The sequence below is a fragment of the Odocoileus virginianus genome, chromosome 2 (assembly GCF_023699985.2).
Source record: "Odocoileus virginianus isolate 20LAN1187 ecotype Illinois chromosome 2, Ovbor_1.2, whole genome shotgun sequence".
Taxonomy (NCBI): domain Eukaryota; kingdom Metazoa; phylum Chordata; class Mammalia; order Artiodactyla; family Cervidae; genus Odocoileus; species Odocoileus virginianus.
In genome coordinates this window covers 59,240,951-59,259,553 of record NC_069675.1, presented here as the reverse complement: position 1 = coordinate 59,259,553, position 18,603 = coordinate 59,240,951, and the positions used below count along the sequence as shown (strand labels likewise).

At 37.4% G+C, this 18,603-nt stretch overlaps 1 protein-coding gene across 3 annotated transcripts in view; it reads left to right on the top strand.

The window, feature by feature from the left end:
* Positions 1-889: 889 nt before the first annotated feature.
* Positions 890-18,603, top strand: part of VPS54 (VPS54 subunit of GARP complex) — a 97,296-nt gene continuing 79,582 nt past the window's right edge. For all 3 annotated transcript variants that reach the window (XR_011492671.1, XM_020916219.2, XM_020916218.2), the window contains exon 1: positions 890-979. The gene's annotated coding sequence lies outside the window, so the exon portion shown is untranslated. The remainder of the gene's footprint in view (positions 980-18,603) is intronic.

Below are 18,603 nucleotides of genomic sequence, written 5' to 3'. Positions count from 1 at the left end.
ATTGTTGGGGAGGGGGTGACCTTAAAGCTTTCAAAGGACACTTAACTGGGAAACTCTGAACAGCCTTCACTTTAAAAGGGGTGAAAGGAGAGGTGGAAATATTGTGGAAGTACCTACTTTAATAGGTGCTGGGTGATTGAGGGAATGTTTGATGTCGGTTGGTCTAGGGGTTGGGTGAGGGCCACCCTGAGGGGTCGCATACCGACCCGGGACGGCGGTAAGCGGCACCTGGCTGCAGCCGAGAGCACCTGGGGGTGGGGGAGGGGTCGCGGGAAAAGTCGAGTTCAGCTTGGGTTTCTGTCTCTGCCTGGGGGTTATTAGAGATTAGAGGAGGCGCTGAGCAGCCGCGCGGGGTATTCCCCGCTCCGGGGTAACGCCGGCGGCGCCCGCGCCAGGCCCGGCCTTCTCCCGAGACGGCGAGCGCTCCCCCCGGCCCGGGCCGCGGCCTCCCGCCCCGGTGGAGCCGCGCGGTGGATTGTGGGCTGGGGGCTGCGGAGGCCTCGCGGCGGCCTCCGGCGCTGTCTCCCCGGACCTAGCCAGACCGAGGCGGGCGGGCGGGGTGAGGAGAAGCAGTAGAGCAGGGAGCAGAATCACTAGGGGTAGTGGTCGCGGGGCGGCGGCGGCGGCGGCGGCGGCTCCTCTGGAGGCCGGGGATGTGGGAGAGGCGGTGGCAGCAGCGGCGGAGGCGGCGCTGCGGACCCGGGGGAAACTGCTGGCTGACAGGACACCCGGGAGAGACGTGAGGGAGCCGCCGCTGCCGCCTCTCACCCCCGAGCGGAGCTGGGCTCGAGAGGGCGGCCCTGTGCTCCCCCGGCCGACGGGCCAGCCGGCGCGGGTCGGGGGCGGGAAGCCGGGCTCGGGCCCAGCCGGGCTCCGGGCGGCGGCGGCCGCGGAGCAGCAGGCTCGGCGCGACGTGGAGGCTTGGAGGCGGCGGCGATGCACTAGGCCTCGCTCTGGGGCGGCTGCCCGGGACCCGCAGGTAGGTGTCGGGCCGGCCCCACGCGGCCCCCAGCGCTTCGCGGCCCACCCTCGCCCCGACTTCCCGTGGAGGAGGACCAAGACCCCACCCCCTCTGTCTCCTCCCAGGCCCGAGCCGGCGGAGTTTCGGTCACAACTGACCAGCCCCGAAGCTTCCATTCCTCCCGGCCACCACCTCCTCTTCCTTCTCAATCTCCCGCCGGGATCCGGGCCGGCAGCTGTACTCTTCGCCCCTAGCCGGCGGCTGCGACGCCGCTCTCGCCCCTCTCGCCCCTCTCGGGATTTCGGCTATGGAACTTCCACCACCCTCCTTAGACGCTCCCCCCAAACTTTCCCTTTCTTTTTCTAGCCGGGCTCTTAAGCCGCTTTTTGATCCTACTGGAATAATTTAAATTTAAAAAGTCATTTTTCTTCCTGGAGATGGCCAGCCCAGAAAATAACTCGGTGTTTTGCAGTTTGGCAGTTTACCTCGCAATCATTTTGCTCAGTAGTTAATTTTCTTCAGTTATACGTCTTTCCGTTTCTGCATTGATCAGGCCTTACCTGCCCTCCTGTCGTTGACAGGGGAACTTTTGCCTGCCCATTATAATTAACACTTGCCCTGTTCGTGTGCTGAGTTTGGGATGGTATTTTTAGAATTTTGGCTGACCCGGGTTGCAGTTTGTTTTTAAGAGTTCCTCATTAACTAGCTTTATTTTGGTCTTTATTGAGGCTCTCTTTACTTTCGAAGAATTCAGTTGGAATGTTTTTGTGTTTTGTTTTTAATTGGTTCTGTGTCTGATTTGTCAAACCCCAGGGCAGTCTTAATAGTAAATGCTTTAAAATGGCAAGTGATGTCATGATAGTGTACTGAGAAATGTTACTGTGGTAACTTAAATTGCAGATTTTGACGGACATTCAGGTTTTGTATCTGATGAAGTGTTCTATTTGGAAAAGTAGCTTGAGAGCCTGAATGACTTCTAAGATGGAATGATGGGATTTGTTTGATTGCAGTCAGCTTCTGATTTCCTAGAAATAGGTATTACTTGATTGTTCATCGTTGTCATCATTGCTTATGATAGGTTTTGGTAAAAATCAATGTGTGCAAATTTTGGGTGCTTGATAGTTGTGGTCTGAGGGATTAGATGTTTGCAATTTTATTGTGATTTGGCTATTTTAAAATGATACTCTGTTAATTTCAGAATTATTGTGTTATCAGGACAGACATTACAACCTGAGGATCACTTTTAAAAGAAATTAAAAATATCTCTGTGGTTTTCTTTATAATGAGTGCACTACAACAAAACTATAAAGACTGTCCTTGTTTCGTTGTCAATGATGATATTAGTATATTTTGGTCTTAGAGAGATATTGTTACCCTAACATTTGGCTTTCTGAAATGTTTTTCATTGCTTTTAAGGTATCCAAAGTTTATTAGGAAAAGATGATTAAATTTGTATTTGTTTATTTTCTGGAAAAGTTAATTTCTGGATAGGTATTAAGTTTTTGTGTCAGTTAAAATCAAATCTTACACAACTCTTGAAATGGGAAACTTTGCAGAATTTGTTCTTAATGACATATTTTTTGTATCAATATGAGTTAATTAAAATTCTTTTTCTGCTTTAAGATTTTTACAAACTATTGAGTAAAGTACACTTACTTAAAGTATTAAATTCATCCATTTTTAGGTTATTTACATAGTTGTGCAACCATTACCATAATCTAATTTTAGAACATTTTCATCACCCCAAAAAGAAACCTCTGCCCATTAGCAGTTACTCCCCATTCTCACCACTCCACCCTACCCCCGGACCTAGGCAACTGCTAATCTATTTTCCATCTCAATATTTGCTTGTTATGGTTCACTCATATATACAGTATCACTCCCTGAAAAGTTTTTCTTTTTAAAATTAATTTCCGTGTTTAAAATAGTTTAAGTCAGGAAATAATCAACTGATCACTGGTATTAAAAAGTGATATTTTAAACAGTTGCCATCCTGTTTGGTTGTATTCATCATAGATTACTACTGGAGAAAGAAAAAAGTTAGTATGAATGCCTTCAGTGATCTGAGGGAGGTGGTTTAGTCAGCTGGGAATCAGTAGGTAAAAGTTGAAGGAGTGTTTTTTCCATTGGATGTTAGAGTTGAAACGATCTTAAAGGTCATCTGCATACTTTCTGCTTCCTTCACAAATAGATGGCAGGAACCAGATGAGGAAATTGGAGTGGAAGCTTGAATCTCTAGGACACATGACTCAAGAACCACAGTGTGACCATGTAAAGCAAGAAATGGGGATTTGCAAGTTAGAACTGTTAAGATCTTATGTGTATATAAGTATGTACATATATATGGATGTATGTATTTGACATTTTACTAGCAGAGTAGTGAGAGAACTGGACATTTCCCCATCTTTGGGATGGAGGGAGGAAGGGGACAATACATGCGATTCATGTTACAAAATCTTATAAAATGCTTTAAGCTAAAGGAGGATGGCATATACATTATTTAGGTATCTTTTTGTACTGTTACCATCTTAATTTTAAAAAAATCCATATTTTAGAAACACAATTTAAAATAAATTGTACAGGGCTGGTTGAAGGCCTCCTTTTTCAAGACCTAGGGCCCTAACTTTTAAATCAGAGGGGCAGTTTTGCCCTCCAAGGGATATTTGAAAATGTCCAGAGACATTTTTCCTTGTCACAGCTGAGGGTTGGGTGCTGTTGGCTTCTATCCAGGAATGTTGCTAAATATCCTATAATGTGCATGACATATCCTACTCCACCCTGCCTCCCCCTCAACCTCCTGACACACACAGCAAAGAATTATCTGACCCTAAATATCAGTAATGTTCTAAATCTGTGGTTTGCATGATTCTGGAAAGGGCCTGAGCTAATGTTCCTGACTTCCACCAGATGGGAAAATATTCTCATTGGGCATTGTTTGGTGGGTAAGATTAAACTTTAGGTCCTCTGGCAATTCTCTCTCTTTGCAAGAGGAGGCAGTGAGGGGAAAATCTGTGACATAATGCAGATATTTCTTTAGTTTGCTTAGTAGTCTTTAAATCTGAAGTAAAAGAATTGATTTCTTTCTGAAAATGGCAGCCTTATTTTATTGCAGATTTGAGCTATTATGTTTTGACTTGTTCATTACTGGTACATAGGTTTTTGAATTGAAAATAAATAGTATTTTCTTTACCTAGATAATTTTTTTTTCTGGTAGCTTCAACTGCCAAGGAAGAGAAGTAAGCTGTGTTTTAATTAATTAATAATGTATATTATGATGCAGAAAAATTCAAAGCTTACTCATGAATCTCATTTTTTTTTTCTTATTGGCCCCTTTAAAAAAAAAGTATTTCTTTTTGGTTGTGCTAGTCTTGACTGCTGCATGCAGGCTTTCTCTAGTCGCAGTGACAGTTCTACTCTTCACTGTGGTTCTCAGGCTTTTCATTGCAATGGCTTCTCTTATTGTGGAGCATAGGCTCTAGGCGAACAGGCTTCAGTAGTTGCAGAATATGGGCTCAGTAGTTGTGGAGCATGGGCTTAGTTGCCCCAACGGCATGTGGGACCGGACCAGGGATGGAACTGGTGGCCCCTGCATTGGCAGGCAGTTTAGTTACCACAGTGAGAGTGAAAGTGAAAGTGTTAGTCATTAAGTCTTGTCTGACTCTTTGCCACCTGGTGGACTGTAGCCTGCCAGTGGACTGTAGCCTGCCAGGCTTCTGTGTCCATGGGATTCTGCTAGCAAGAATACTAGAGTGGATAGCCATTCCCTTCTCCAGGGTTCTTCCGGACTTAGGGCTGGAACCTGGATCTCCTGCACTGCAGGTAGGTTCTTCAGCGTCTGAGCCACTGGGAAAGCCCCCTTTGCCACAGCACCACCAGGGAAGTCCTCTGCCTCACTTTTGATTCTCATTTAATTTCTTTGTAGCGAGTTTAATTTGGTGATGAAAGGAGATTGAAAAGTTGGAATCACTTCTGTTATTTACCAACCTTATGACTTTATTAGATAAATTACTCAATCTTTCTGAGCCTTAGTTGTCTTATATATAAGGTAGGAATAGTGGTAATTTTTGTGTTTTAAAGTTATTGTGAGAATTAAATGAGGTAATGTGTTAAGATGCTATATGAGTTAGTTACTGTACCTGAAACTAATGTTATATCTTAATTATGCTTCAATTAATTAAAAAAAGTTACTTGTTTCAGAAGATTCAAATTAGAAAGGGATATAGATGGTGCTGAAGCAGGAATATAGAAAGCAAGGCAGAGAGGTAACTGCTGAAAACGTCTTTAGGGAGAAGAGAGTTCTAAAAATATACTGATAACAAACTAGTGAAAGAACTAGTCAGTTCAGTTCAGTCACTCAGTTGTGTCTGACTCTTGGCAAGCCCATGGACTGCAGCTCGCCAGGCTTCCCTGTCCATTACCTATTCCCTGAGTTTGCTCAGACTCATGTCCATCGATTTGGTGATGCCATCCAACCATCTCATCCTCTGTCATCCCCTTCTCTTCCTGCTTTCAATCTTTCCCAGCATCAGGGTCTTTGCCAAAGAGTTAGTTCTTCACATCAGGTGGCCAAAATATTGGCGCTAGTATTATCACCATAATTTGAAGCTCTTTCACCTAGGGGCAGACTGACTTCCTTCAGTAGCACCTGAGGGTATCACCATAATATAAAATAGATTATTAAAATGGTGAAATTTGAGTTATCAAGGAAAGATTACCTTGTTTTCCAAATATGCTGTTTGAAAAGCCATTAAAAATGTATAATTTAAGAATTAAAAATTTCAGAAGTGCCTTATACAAAAAGTTTTGACCTTACCAAGAGTAAACTATAGTTATCCTGGATCATTTCCCTTATTGGGAATAACTCCTTCTGCCTTCATTTATTATTCATGCCTTCCTTTTTTCTAGAAGAATTTTTCTACCACTGGTAATTGCTCTTCATATGTGAGGATTTAATTGAAGACATAGGGGTTTTAAACCTATCCACTATTTGTAAAATCTCATTTATTTCTAGATTTGTTTCTTTATTATTTTTCAACATCCTTTTTTATACAATAAAGAGATGTTTTGATTTTTCTATGTTTTGTTTAGTAGTCCATGTTGTACATTTAGAGTTGGATTAACTGAAATACTTGAAATAAATGGGAGAAATGTAATCTTAGAATTTTGTTAAACTGGTCAGTTTTCCTTCACAATCATGCAAAAGTAAAACTGCAGATGAAACAGTGTTCCAGGTATCCAGTGAGATTTTTTTGGACAGCATGAGGGTAGAATGGTTGGAGACAGTATTCAAAATAAGTCACGTTGTGGTATTGGTAGGATTTTAAAAAAAGTATGGTGAACTTTAATGGCAACGCACTTCAGTATTCTTGCCTGGAAAATCCCATGGATAGAAGAGCCTGGCAGGCCACAGTACATGGGGTCGCAAAGGGTTGGACACGACTGAGCGACTTCCCTCTCACTTTCATTTCATGGTGAACTTAAAAAATAATCAGATTGTAGGGAGTTCCCTGGTGGTCTAGTGGTTAGGATTCCAGGCTTTCACTGCTGTGACCCAGGTTCAGTTGTTGGGGAACTGAGATCCTGCAAGCCACAGCTGGCGTGGCCAAAAAAAAAATAAGATTGTAGAAAGTGGGGGTAAATTTTCATGTCATAAATGCTACTGATTTGGATAATTTATGTTCAATTAGTTAGCTTTTTGATTAAAACTAAGTTCAGAGATTGGGTGTTTGTATATGAATATTCTAATACATCATGTTTTATAATGTTTTTCTCCTATGGAGTGAATAATTTTGAAATCATAATAGTTATCAAGAAAGTTTGTGACCTGGTTTGTTTTGTTTTGTTTTTCAGTTTGGCTAAATAAAATCCTAAGCTACAGCAGTGTCAGTTGGAATGGAGAGCAAGGACTGGATTTGTGATTAGGAGTGGAGTCCATAGGACAATTAAAGTTGGTGTCAAAATTGAAGAATGTAGAGAGGTCAAAGAGTTAGGTTGGCCCTATTTGTCTTTAGCTTGGTAAGCTACATCAGTTCAGTTCAGTCGCTCAGTCATGTCCGACTCTTTGCGACCCCATGAACCACAGCATGCCAGGCCTCCCTGTCCATCACCAACTCCCAGAGTCCACCCAAACCCTTGTCCATCGAGTTGGTGATGCCATCCAACCGTCTCATCCTCTGTCATTCCCTTCTCCTCCTGCCCTCAATCTTTCCCACCATCAGGGTCTTTTCCAGTGAGTCAGCTCTTCGAATCAGGTGGCCAAAGTATTGGAGTTTCAACTTCAACATTAGTCCTTCCAGTGAACACCCAGGACTGATCTCCTTTAGGATGGACTGGTTGGATCTCCTTGCAGTCCAAGGGACTCTCAAGAGTCTTCTCCAACACCACAGTTCAAAACCATCAGTTCTTCGGTGCTCAGCTTTCTTTATAGTCCAACTCTTACGTCCATACATGACCACTGGAAAAACCATAGCCTTGACTAGACGGACCTTTGTTGGCAAAGTAATGTCTCTGCTTTTTAATATGCTGTCTAGGTTGGTCATAACTTTCCTTCCAAGGAGTAAGCATCTTTTAATTTCATGGCTGCAATCACCATCTGCAGTGATTTTGGTAAGCTACATAGATGGTGTTATTTACTGAGCTAGATAGAGAAGGAAGGTAGAGAAGAGTGGATAAAGATAGTGAATTTAATTTTTGGATATCTTGAATTTTAGGTGTCTCTGAGACTTGCAGGTAAAGATACACCCAGTAAGCAGTTACAAATTTGGGTATGGAATACTGGCAAGCAGTTAGAGAAAGATATAAAATCCATCCAGTTTTCTCCATCTTCTCTACTATTATCTGAGTTTAGGCTGTTGTCATCTCTCACTATTTCTCTCACTAACTATTCCTATTTCATCTCTTTTAGTCTTAGTCCTCTCCAGTCCATTCTCAGTGTTACAATCAGTGATCTTTCTTAGGGGAAATTTGATTATATCATTGCTCAGTTTAATTTATTTCTGTGATTTTCTTTTATCCTCATGATGAAACTCATATTCCTTATTGCTTTAGCAGATTTATAAATTCATTTAAGTTCTTTTCCCAATTTATCTCTCTAGGCCAGTGACTCTCCACAACTCCCTGCTCCCCTTAAATAAACAGATGGAATTACTTGTGGTTTCTGACACTAGGCTCTCTCTTCCCTCCAAACCCTTGTACTTATTATTCCCTGTTCCTTAAGGGTTCTCCTTTCTCCCCTTCATCTAACTGACTCATTTCTGCTTATCTTCAGTTTTTAGTAAGCCTTCGTTGGTCCATTGATTCATATTATTATTACTGAAAAGTTTTAAACTCACAAAAAAGTCAAAAGAATAGTAGAATGAACACACACACCTTTTGCCAAACCTGGTAACAGGATATGGATATTACAGTGCTTCATTCTTAATACTTAAGCGTGTATCTCCCAGTTACAGAGAATGTCCCTGTAATATCTCTTATATAACCACAATACCATCATGATACCTAATAATATCAACAATTGCTCAATAACATTATTCAACATATAGTCCATACTTAAATTCTCCTATTTGTTCCAAAATTCTTTATAGATTTTTTTCTCCCTTTAGTGCAAGATTCAGTCAAGTGTCATATGTTGCATTTAGCTTCTATGTCTCTTCAGTCTTTCTCAGTCTGGACTAGTCTCATTGTCTCCCTTTCTTGGGTTTAGCATTTGAAAAGTAGAGGTGTTTGTCCTCAGGTATATTAAATATTCTGAATTAGTCTTTTTTTTAAATTCAATTCTGGTAGAATATTTCTGATGGTAATATAAAACAGGTGATATATATATATATATATATATATATATATACCTATCACTTTATCACATTAGGAGACACCTAATACCAGGCTGTCCTCTGTTGGTGACTCCAGCTTAATCACTTGGTAAGCACTGACAAATCTCTACTATTTAATACATGATTGACTTTGTGATATTTTGTGGCCATGTAAATATCATGTTCCTAACAATCTTTTAAACTTATGGTTTTAGCATCCCCATTAATCACCTTTGCTTGAATCAGCCATTGCATTGGAGAATTACAAATAGTGATTTCTATTTTTTTCATTCTGTCTATATTTATTACCTTTGCTGACTTTTGAGAGCAGTGAGAGCAGGAAGGCTGAATATCAGCAACTGAATTTAGAAATCAAGGCATTTCTCACCTTTTCTCCAGCCAGGTAAGTGGTGAAGATGAAAGGTGGATTGCTAAGGAGGTAGACAAGAAAGAGAATAGAGGTTTGCCAGTGAAGAGATAAGACACGTTAGCTTGAATAGATAGAGCTGAAGGAAAGAACTTTAGTACTTGACTTTTTATTTTTTAATGAATTGGTGAAATTGACAATAGGAGAGTCAGGAAATAATTCATAGAACAAGGTCTTGGAGTGGAGAAAGATGAGATCAAGAACAGCAGGTTGGGGGATTAGCTCTGGAAAAGAGCAGACATCTTATACTGTACTCAGAAGGTTTAGGAGTTGTGTATAGGTGAGAATTAGGTATATTAGGGTATGAATGGAAGAAGTCATATCTGAGGACCTTATTTTATTGATATGTGGTAGATAGTTACTTTTTGAGCGTGAGATTGGAGGTAAGCTAGGGAACATGAAAGCAATGAAGTTTGTTATAAATACTGTGGGAATTCGGAAAGAGAAGTGCTTGAGGATAAATAAGTGAAAGGACTGCTGAGCAGAGCCTCATTTGAAATTGGAACTCATAAATATATAATCTGCATGTTTTACATAAATTTTTTCTGACAGTATTCTGCAGCCAGAAACAAAAGCAAAGACAGATTGTACTGAAGATGGATGAGCAAGGAGAAAATTAAACATGTTATTGGCCACGAGATCCAAGCTAAGTAGAGAAGCTTGTAAGGCAGAACTGGGCTAAGAGACCTAAACAGTGGGGAGAGGTATAGAGGTAATGCCAGGCAGTAATTCATTAAAATGCTGTTTCATTGTTGGTTTGGGGTCATAGTACTAATGAACTTCGTAGTTACAGTTACTTACTTTATACCTCAAACTAACATTTAAATATTTTCATTCTTGAATCACTTTCTGACTCACTGCAGATGAGTTTCTAGCTATTTTGCTTTTTTTCTCTCTAAAATAATTTTTTTAACAGCATCATCTTTATTATGTTTTATAGAGCACATACTTGTTTAAATTATTTGAAGAACCTTCCCTTCAAGGACCTAGATGAAATATATAGTTTATTAAAAAAGATAGACAACACTAGATTATTTTTACTCTAGAGAAAAGGCAGGGTAACCCAAACAATGGATAAAGCCTAGTGTCATTTTTGTCCTTGAGAATACATTAATATGTAATTTTCTTTTAGCAACTACTTTCAAGGTAGGGTAGATTATATAGATTTTATTTTAATTTTACTATTTTTGTAGATATGTCAATAAGTGTCTACTGATTTACATATTTAAGACATTTGTATTCTCCAGTAACTTTGAATGAGTGATTTTAGGATTTGTTACTCTTTGGCTAAGACAACAAGAATAGAATACCATGTTCTTATCTGATTCACTCCGAAAAAATTTCACTAGTAATACAGTAATATCAATGTTCTAAAGGAGTAAAATAAAGCATCCAAGTTATATTTTGTTTACATTCAACTTTTTACATGTTAGAGACATATTTTTCACAGTACAGTTATATCATTCAGTTCCAGGCTTATGAACCTTAATTTCAGTGACTGTTATAGTATGTTTTTTTAGCATATTGTGTGATAGATGCTGGGGAAGAAAGACATTGTTTTTATTTTTAATAACATCTATATTTTAAAAATGTATTTATACTGTATTTTGAGGATATTTGTAATTTTCTTCCTAATAAGAATGTCACACATTTAATATTACTTATTTCATAGCTATTTAAGAATATGTAAATTTAATATTATAATATTTAAAAATTATAATATTTATATTTCTTATCCTTCCAGACAAGATTCTCTCTTATTGTTCCTTTTTGTCACTAAATCAAAAGTAAATAAGGAATTTAAGGAAACACATGTATTTAGAATTTCCTGCAAGGCACAGGGTCTCATAAATGTCAAATGGGAATGTAAGGAAAAAGCAAATTAGATTAGCATAACTCTGTTCTTATTTTCTGTGTTTCTTTAGGTTCAACTTGATTTCCCTCAATTTAGAAATACTGATATATGCAAGAAAAAAAAATACTTTAATGTCCAACCAAAGATAGATTTGATAAAAATTATTAGAGATTATTTTTTAATCATAGTAAATTTAAAATATCTCAAATATGTAATATTCTAAGAAACACTTGGCACAACACTTGTACATATAGTGTTTAGTAATTATTATTGTTATTATTATTGTTTTTCTGTTGCTTCCCTCTCCCTTGCCATCCTTCTTTATTTCATGGATAACATATTTTCATTGCCCTTTTGATCTTAGGACTTCAGATAATTTTCAGAACTTGTGGTGGGAGTGAGGCAGTCCAGGTTCACCCAAGTCCCAGCTGATCTCCCTGCACATCTTGAATGAGGGTATTAGGCAGGAGAGTAGTATGGAAGGCAACTTTTCTGGATCAGCTTGCTAATTTTTTTACTGTTGCTTGACAAAGTCCTGTTTTTCTCAAAGTGGGGCATAGCCCAAGGTGCCTCATAGTCTCTGGGTATAACTGTTCAGTATCCTTTCTGCTTCCTCCTCTCCATCCATCCCATTCCATCCCCCGGAGAATCTAATTCTTCCTTCTCTCTCATCTCCTTTTTCCATCACTTTTTCTTATTTCTTTTAATCTCACCCCCAGTTGATTTCTTGCTGTTTGCCTATAAATGTGCTCAGGTCTCCCATGGCCTAAAAAATTCTTGCTCAACTCTTAATTGCTTTTCTTTCATCACCAAAACTATGTTGATATTGTTGCATTGTTACTTCATTATTTACTTAACCTCTTGTGGTATGGCTTCTGCCCCAAACATTGTCCTAAAACTTCTAATCCAGTTTCCTTTATGAAGTTTAAAAACCTCCTTGACCTCTCTCTCTGCAGCATGTTGACACTACTGTTGATACTTTCCTTCTGGATCCTTCTCCCTTGGCTTCTGTAGGATGATTTTTCTGACTGCTTTCTTCCTAACCTTTTATGTATATTTGCCCCACTCCTTGCTCTGAGTTCTCATTAGCCCTCTTTTTTGGCACTTTCTTCCTTTGTAATGTTACTTTCCTGTGACTAGAATTATTTATTATTCCTGTAATGTGATTGAACTAGGAATGGTGATGCAAAATTCAGGCAGGCGGGATTCTGTTTACTACAAGAGATAATTTGTTTTCCTAAAGTAATTATAGTTGCTTTATAGTAATAATCTGCTTCTGAAGCAGTCACTTCATTACTGACAGTTTTCAAATGGAGGCAGAGAGACCCTGGGTAGAAAGGATTCATATATTGATAAACAGTTGAGACAGATGATCTTTTAAAGTCTGGTCCAGCTGTTTCATCCACACCACTTTCATGGACTGAATTTTGACCATTATTAAGTGTCTTCCAAAAATAGTTTTTCTAGCTTCTGTGCCTCATCATCCCTCTTCTTTCTCACAAACAGTTTTGCTTTTATTTTTTCAAAAATTGCTAAAGTTTCATCATTATTTCCCACTACTCTCTCTTTCTTTCCTTTGACTGGCATGGCTTTGAGGACCACTGTTACTCTGACCACTTTTCTGATAGTAAATTCTATCTGCCCGTATTGGTTTGCTTCCTCCACCTGAAAACTAGAGGCACTGAAGCAATGGAGGAAGTTTAGAATCCTAAACTTTAATTTTAAAACTTTTTATGGCAGTCCAAATGTTAAGGCTTAAGATGTTTATAATGATAAATAGTAGTAGTGCAATTATTTGTTGAATGTCTACCATGTGCCAAGACTTACATAGATTATGTAAATTATATTTCATTTAAATGTTACAACATTGCTATGAGGAAGACACTGTTGCTGTTGCATTTTACAAATGAGGAAACTGAGAGCAATGTAAGAAAGTTGTCAAAGGTCACACTACTAATAAATGATAGAGATCTAACTCACTTTATGGTCAGTTTTCTTAACCAATATATTATACTGTGTCACAGGAAAGATAAAAATCTAGAATCAAATTTTAGGATGTCAGGTAATGTTATACAAACAAGGTAACGTATTTTTGACTTAGGTGTTTAGGTTGTTGGAACATGAACTTATAAGAAACATTATTAGTGACTTGTTCGTGCTTACCTCTTTTTCCATTATAGTCATTCATTTGTTCATTCGTTCATTGAACATTCATCCGTGCTAGGTGTGGTATAGAAAGATGAATGAAACAAGTATAATTTTATGATGTAGTGAGAAAGACAGGAAATAAGCAGGTAAATAATCAGTTATAATTTGAGAAAGTACTATAAAGATCACAAACCATAAGGCTGGTAGTAGAGAGTAATCAGGATATGTGTGTTGGACGGGGGATAAGGTAAGAGGAGGAAGTACTTAAATACTGTGGTCAGCAAAAACCTGTTATTTACCATCATTAACATTTTGTCATATACCTTTTCATACATTATATATAGCTATATAAAGTTTTTATATCAAAATGAGATTGTACTATGTATTGTTTTGTAATCTTGTAATTGAGTCTCTTGAAACAATAACCATTGTGTGTTAATTTCCTCACCTATTTCACTCCAACCTCTGCATTCTGCTTCCACCCCCACTATTGGACTTGACATTGCTTCCCAATGTGATGCGGTTACTTCCTAACTGCCAAATGTAAAGGAGGTTTTTTCCCTTAGTATTAATATTTTATTTGTGAATTCTGAGCTGATTTTTCTTCCCTTTTTTCTTCTGCCTTCTTTGATATTCCTTCTCTTCTTTATCACAAGTTTTTCTTTATATCTTTCTTTCTTGCTTCAGAAATGTTGGTTGGAGTCCTCTTAGATACTATACTTGGCCCTCTTTACTAATACTCTTCTGGAATGATGTATCATCAATTCAACACTAGTGTCTTAAGTCTATAATGGCTCACCACAGTCTTGTGGATTAAGTCTAAATTCCATTGTCAGATTGCATGCAGCTTAAGGAATATTCATTTTTTATCTAAAGAAAAAAAGTGGACTTCTACTAATATTTGTTATGAAGTTTGATACCAACATCTTCAATCAGTCCACATGTTTATCTATCAGATAGTCACATTATATAGATAAGTGAGTAAGCTCAAGGTATTAACGGTAGTGTCCTTCACTTAGTTTATCCTTGTGATGTAATAGCCTTTTATGAGTAGTTAATTAGGTTTACAAATTATGTTATATAGTTTTAAATAAACCAACTGTTACAAAATGTTCAATAACTCCTATAGAGAAGTCACATCTTGGATAAATACTAATAATGGAACCACAGTAAATAACAAAGCACAGAGTTGGATTCTCCTACTCTTAATACAAGCTTTTCCATAGCCATATATTAAAAGTACAAAAGAGCTGTCAAACTCAAGAATATGTTATGTATGTTTTTATTAACAAGAAGAAAAAGCATTTATTAACAAGAAGAAATTAGGAAACTTGCTAATTTTTTTTTCTTTTTCAGAAATGGCATGTGACTTGACAATAATATGTAACCAGACAGAATGAAATACACAGACACAGACAGGCAGACATATTAAATCTGTCCCCACAGGGTATTTTTGTTTGTTTTTAAATAAAAAAAGTTTTATATATAAAATTTTATATGTAAAGTATAGTGAAAAAATAGAGTATTTGATTTTTTAGAAACACTCAAGCTATTGTAAATCTGTTTTAAAAATGGATGTTTAAAAAAAAAATGGATGTTTGGAAATCTTCCATCATTGTGCTATTTTGTTAAATGATGATCTCTTTAAAAAGTCCAGAGTGGAGTTTTCTTCCTTGTTTTAAAAATCTCAAAATAGTTTAGACAGTGTGATCAGTGATTTCTTCCATTTGGTTCTACATCCATATGTGAGATACTTCCCTCTGCCCCAATAACAAGCATTAAAAGCCAGGTATAAAAATAAGTTGAACTCAGAGCCAAACCTTTGAATCACCATTTCATGAAGTTTAAATCAAGATTTTTAATAATAATGAATCACAGCGAAATCACATTACTATCTATTGAAAATAGAGTAAAAAGTTACTTTTTTGCCAGCAATTAACAGATTATTTTAAATGTTTTTCCTCTCTTAAAAAATTTCCATTTAGCATAATTTTATATTGTATGCATTAATATAATGCATGCTGTACCCTATATAATTTATAAATGATGGTTTTTTAAAAGTTTTTTTAACTGATGGGCTATAGGATCAAAAAAGTTTGTAAATTGCTGATATAGATCATAAGTATCCCAGATCAAAGGAAGGCTAGTTTTCTCAGGGTTATTGTTATTGTTTAGTCACTAAGTTGTGTCCAGCTCTTTTCGTGACCTCATGGACTATATAGCCCACCTGTTTTCTCTGTCTATGAGGTTTCCCAGGCAAGAATACTGGAGTGGGTTGCCATTTCCTTCTCCATGGTATCATCCTGACCAAGGGCTTGAACTCGCTTCTCTGGCACTGGCAGACAGATTCTTTACCACTGAATCACCAGGGAAGCCCCCTGAGGGTTAATAGCCATTAAAAAATATTTATAGTGGAGGTAGATTTAAGGCTGAAGCTGAACTTTTGCTGTTTAATAATAGCTTTGTTCCTGATTAATGAAGCGTCATAGTTAATTTTGTGTGTCAATTTGACTGAGCTAAAGGATACCTATATTGATGGTAAAACATTATTTCCAAGTGTGTCTTTGAGGGTGTTCTGGAAGAAATTAGCATTTGATTCAGTGGACTGAGTAAAGATACCTGCCTTTGCCAGTGTGGGCGGGCATCATCATTTAATCCTTTGATGGCCTGAATAAAACAGAAAGGCAAAGGAGGGTGAATCTGTTCTCTCCTCTTGAGCTGGGACTTTTATCTTCTCTGGCCCTCACACATCTGAGTTCTTGGTTCATGGCCTTTGGACTCAGGTCCTAATGCCAGTGGCCTCCTGGATTTCAGGCCTTTGACCTCAGACTGAATTATACCTTTGGCTTTCGTGGTTCTCTAGTTTGCAGAAATCAGTGGTGGGACTTCTCTTGCCCTCCATATCAGGTTGGTGAGCCAATTCCTTGAATAACTATCTTGTAAATATCCTATTGAATCTGTTTCTCTGGAGACCCTGACTAATATATACACAGTAATAAGTTTTCATAGGAAAACATTTGGAAAATTCCCCAAAGCACAAATGAATAAAAATTTCTTGTAACTTTGTGTTTGGAGGTAACCATTTTTAAAATTGTGGTATATGTCTGTGCATTTTTTTTGGAAATGCGTATGCTTATTTTAAATTAGAAAATTGGGATCATACTGACATACTACTTTAAAACCTATTTCCACTTAACAATATATGTTAAACATTTTTATGTCATTCAGTATTTTGCAATTCTATTAGACTTTTTTTAAATTGTAAAAATATATGTAACATAACATTTACCATCTTAATAATTTTTAGGTATGCAGTTCAGTAGTGTTAAGTATATTCATGTTGTTGTGGAGCCAATCTCCAGAACTTTTTCATCTTGCAAAACTGAAACATATAACATATTAAACAACTCCTTATTTTCCCACCCCTGGCCCTTAACAACCACATACTTTCTGTCTCAGTGAATTTCACTGTGTATATACTCTGTGTAAGTGGAATCATACAGCATTTATCTTTTTGTGATTGGCTTATTTCACTTCGCATAGTGTTGTCAAGGTTCATCCACGCTATAGCAAACATCAGAATTTCTTTCTTTTTTAAGGCTGAATAATAATATAACATAGTATAATAATAGTATATATAATATACCATATATAGAATATACTAGTGTTTATATACTTATATATAAGTATATATGCTTATATAATTAAATATACATATAATTATATGTATAATTATAAATAGTATAATATAATTATAATATAGTATAATAATACTCGATGAACTGACTTGATGGACATGAGTTTGAGTGAACTCCGGGTGTTGGTGATGGACAGGGAGGCCTGGCGTGCTGCAGTCTATGGGGTCGCAAAGAGCCAGACACGACTGAGCAACTGAACTGAATTGAATAATACTCTATTATGTATATATACCACATTTGTTTATCCATTCATCTGTCAGTAAACACTTGGGTTGCTTCCACCTCTTGGCTATTATGAATAATGTTGCTGTTACATGAGTATACAAATAACTCCTCAAGATACTGCTTTCTGTTCTTCTGGGTATATACATAGAAGTGGAATTGCTTTATCATATGGTAGTTCTATTTTTACTGTTGAAGGAATTGCCTTGCTGTTTTCTGAAATGGCTGCACCATTTTTCTTCCTACCAACAGTGCATAAGGCTTCTAGTACCTCCACATCCTTGCCAACACTTTTTATTGTTTGATTGGTTGGTTTTCTTTTTTTTGGACAGTAACCATCCCAATGGATGTAAAGTCTGCAATCCTATTTTTAATGATAGTGTAATCCACTGGTTGTACTGTAGCTTATTAAATAACCAGTTTCTTCTTATTTAGGAGTTCGGTTGTTTCAACTTTTTTGCTTTTAAAATAATGTTGAGATTATTTTTGTTCATATTTTAGAATGTGTGTGTATTTTTCTTAACATACATAATCTAGAAATGAAATTTGAAATGAACTTTGAAGGGAGAAGAGGCAATGAATAGGTAGAAAGATGGTATGAATATTCCAAGAAGGCATAGCCTTAACAAAGACAAGGAAGCCTTGATAGCCTGATGGATTAAAGCGACATTTAGACCACCCTATCTAGAACAGAGATTATCCATGGGTAATAGGAAATAAGGGTAGAAAGGAAGGTAAGCATTGGATTGTGGAATTCCTTGAGTGCCAACTTGTAGAGCTTGGCATTTGTTTGGAAAATAATAAATAATTTTAAAGGTATTTGATCTGAAGTATGACAGAATGAAAACATTTTAGAAGGTTAATCCTGAAGCAACGTGCAGAATGGTTTAAACTGGAAGCAGAGAGACCAATTAGAGGACCGCAGTATGATAGAAGGTCAATAGAGGGCAAGCAAGTTTAGATTTTATAAAGTAGGGTATATTATAAAGTAGAGTAATCACTTTTGAAAAATAGAAGGGAAGTAAAATGATTAGTTAGTATATCTGTGTTAACCACTTTGGTGAAATGTTTTGTATACATTGAAATGGTAGAGGGGAAAAAAAAGTCTGGCTATTGCTTTACCTGTAATAGGCAATTCCATAGATAGTTCAGAGTTGGCTGTGAGTGATTTTGAAATATCAATGTTCTCTGTAAGCAGCTATTACTTTAATATAGAAGCAAGGGATATTTTTGCATAGTACCTGGGTAATGCATCTGGTAATTGTTTCTCTGTCTCAGCTTCCTTCTCATTCAGCTTTTAAGGAATTCCAGATTCTGTATATGGTACTACTCTTCTACAACATTAAAACCTGATTGAAATTTTATTTTTCTTCCATTTTTGAAGTTGTACAACAATGCCATCTTCAGGGCAGATTAGCAATTACAAATTTAATGTTTTTCTTTCTCTCTGATACTTATATTTCACATTATTTATTTAATGTTTA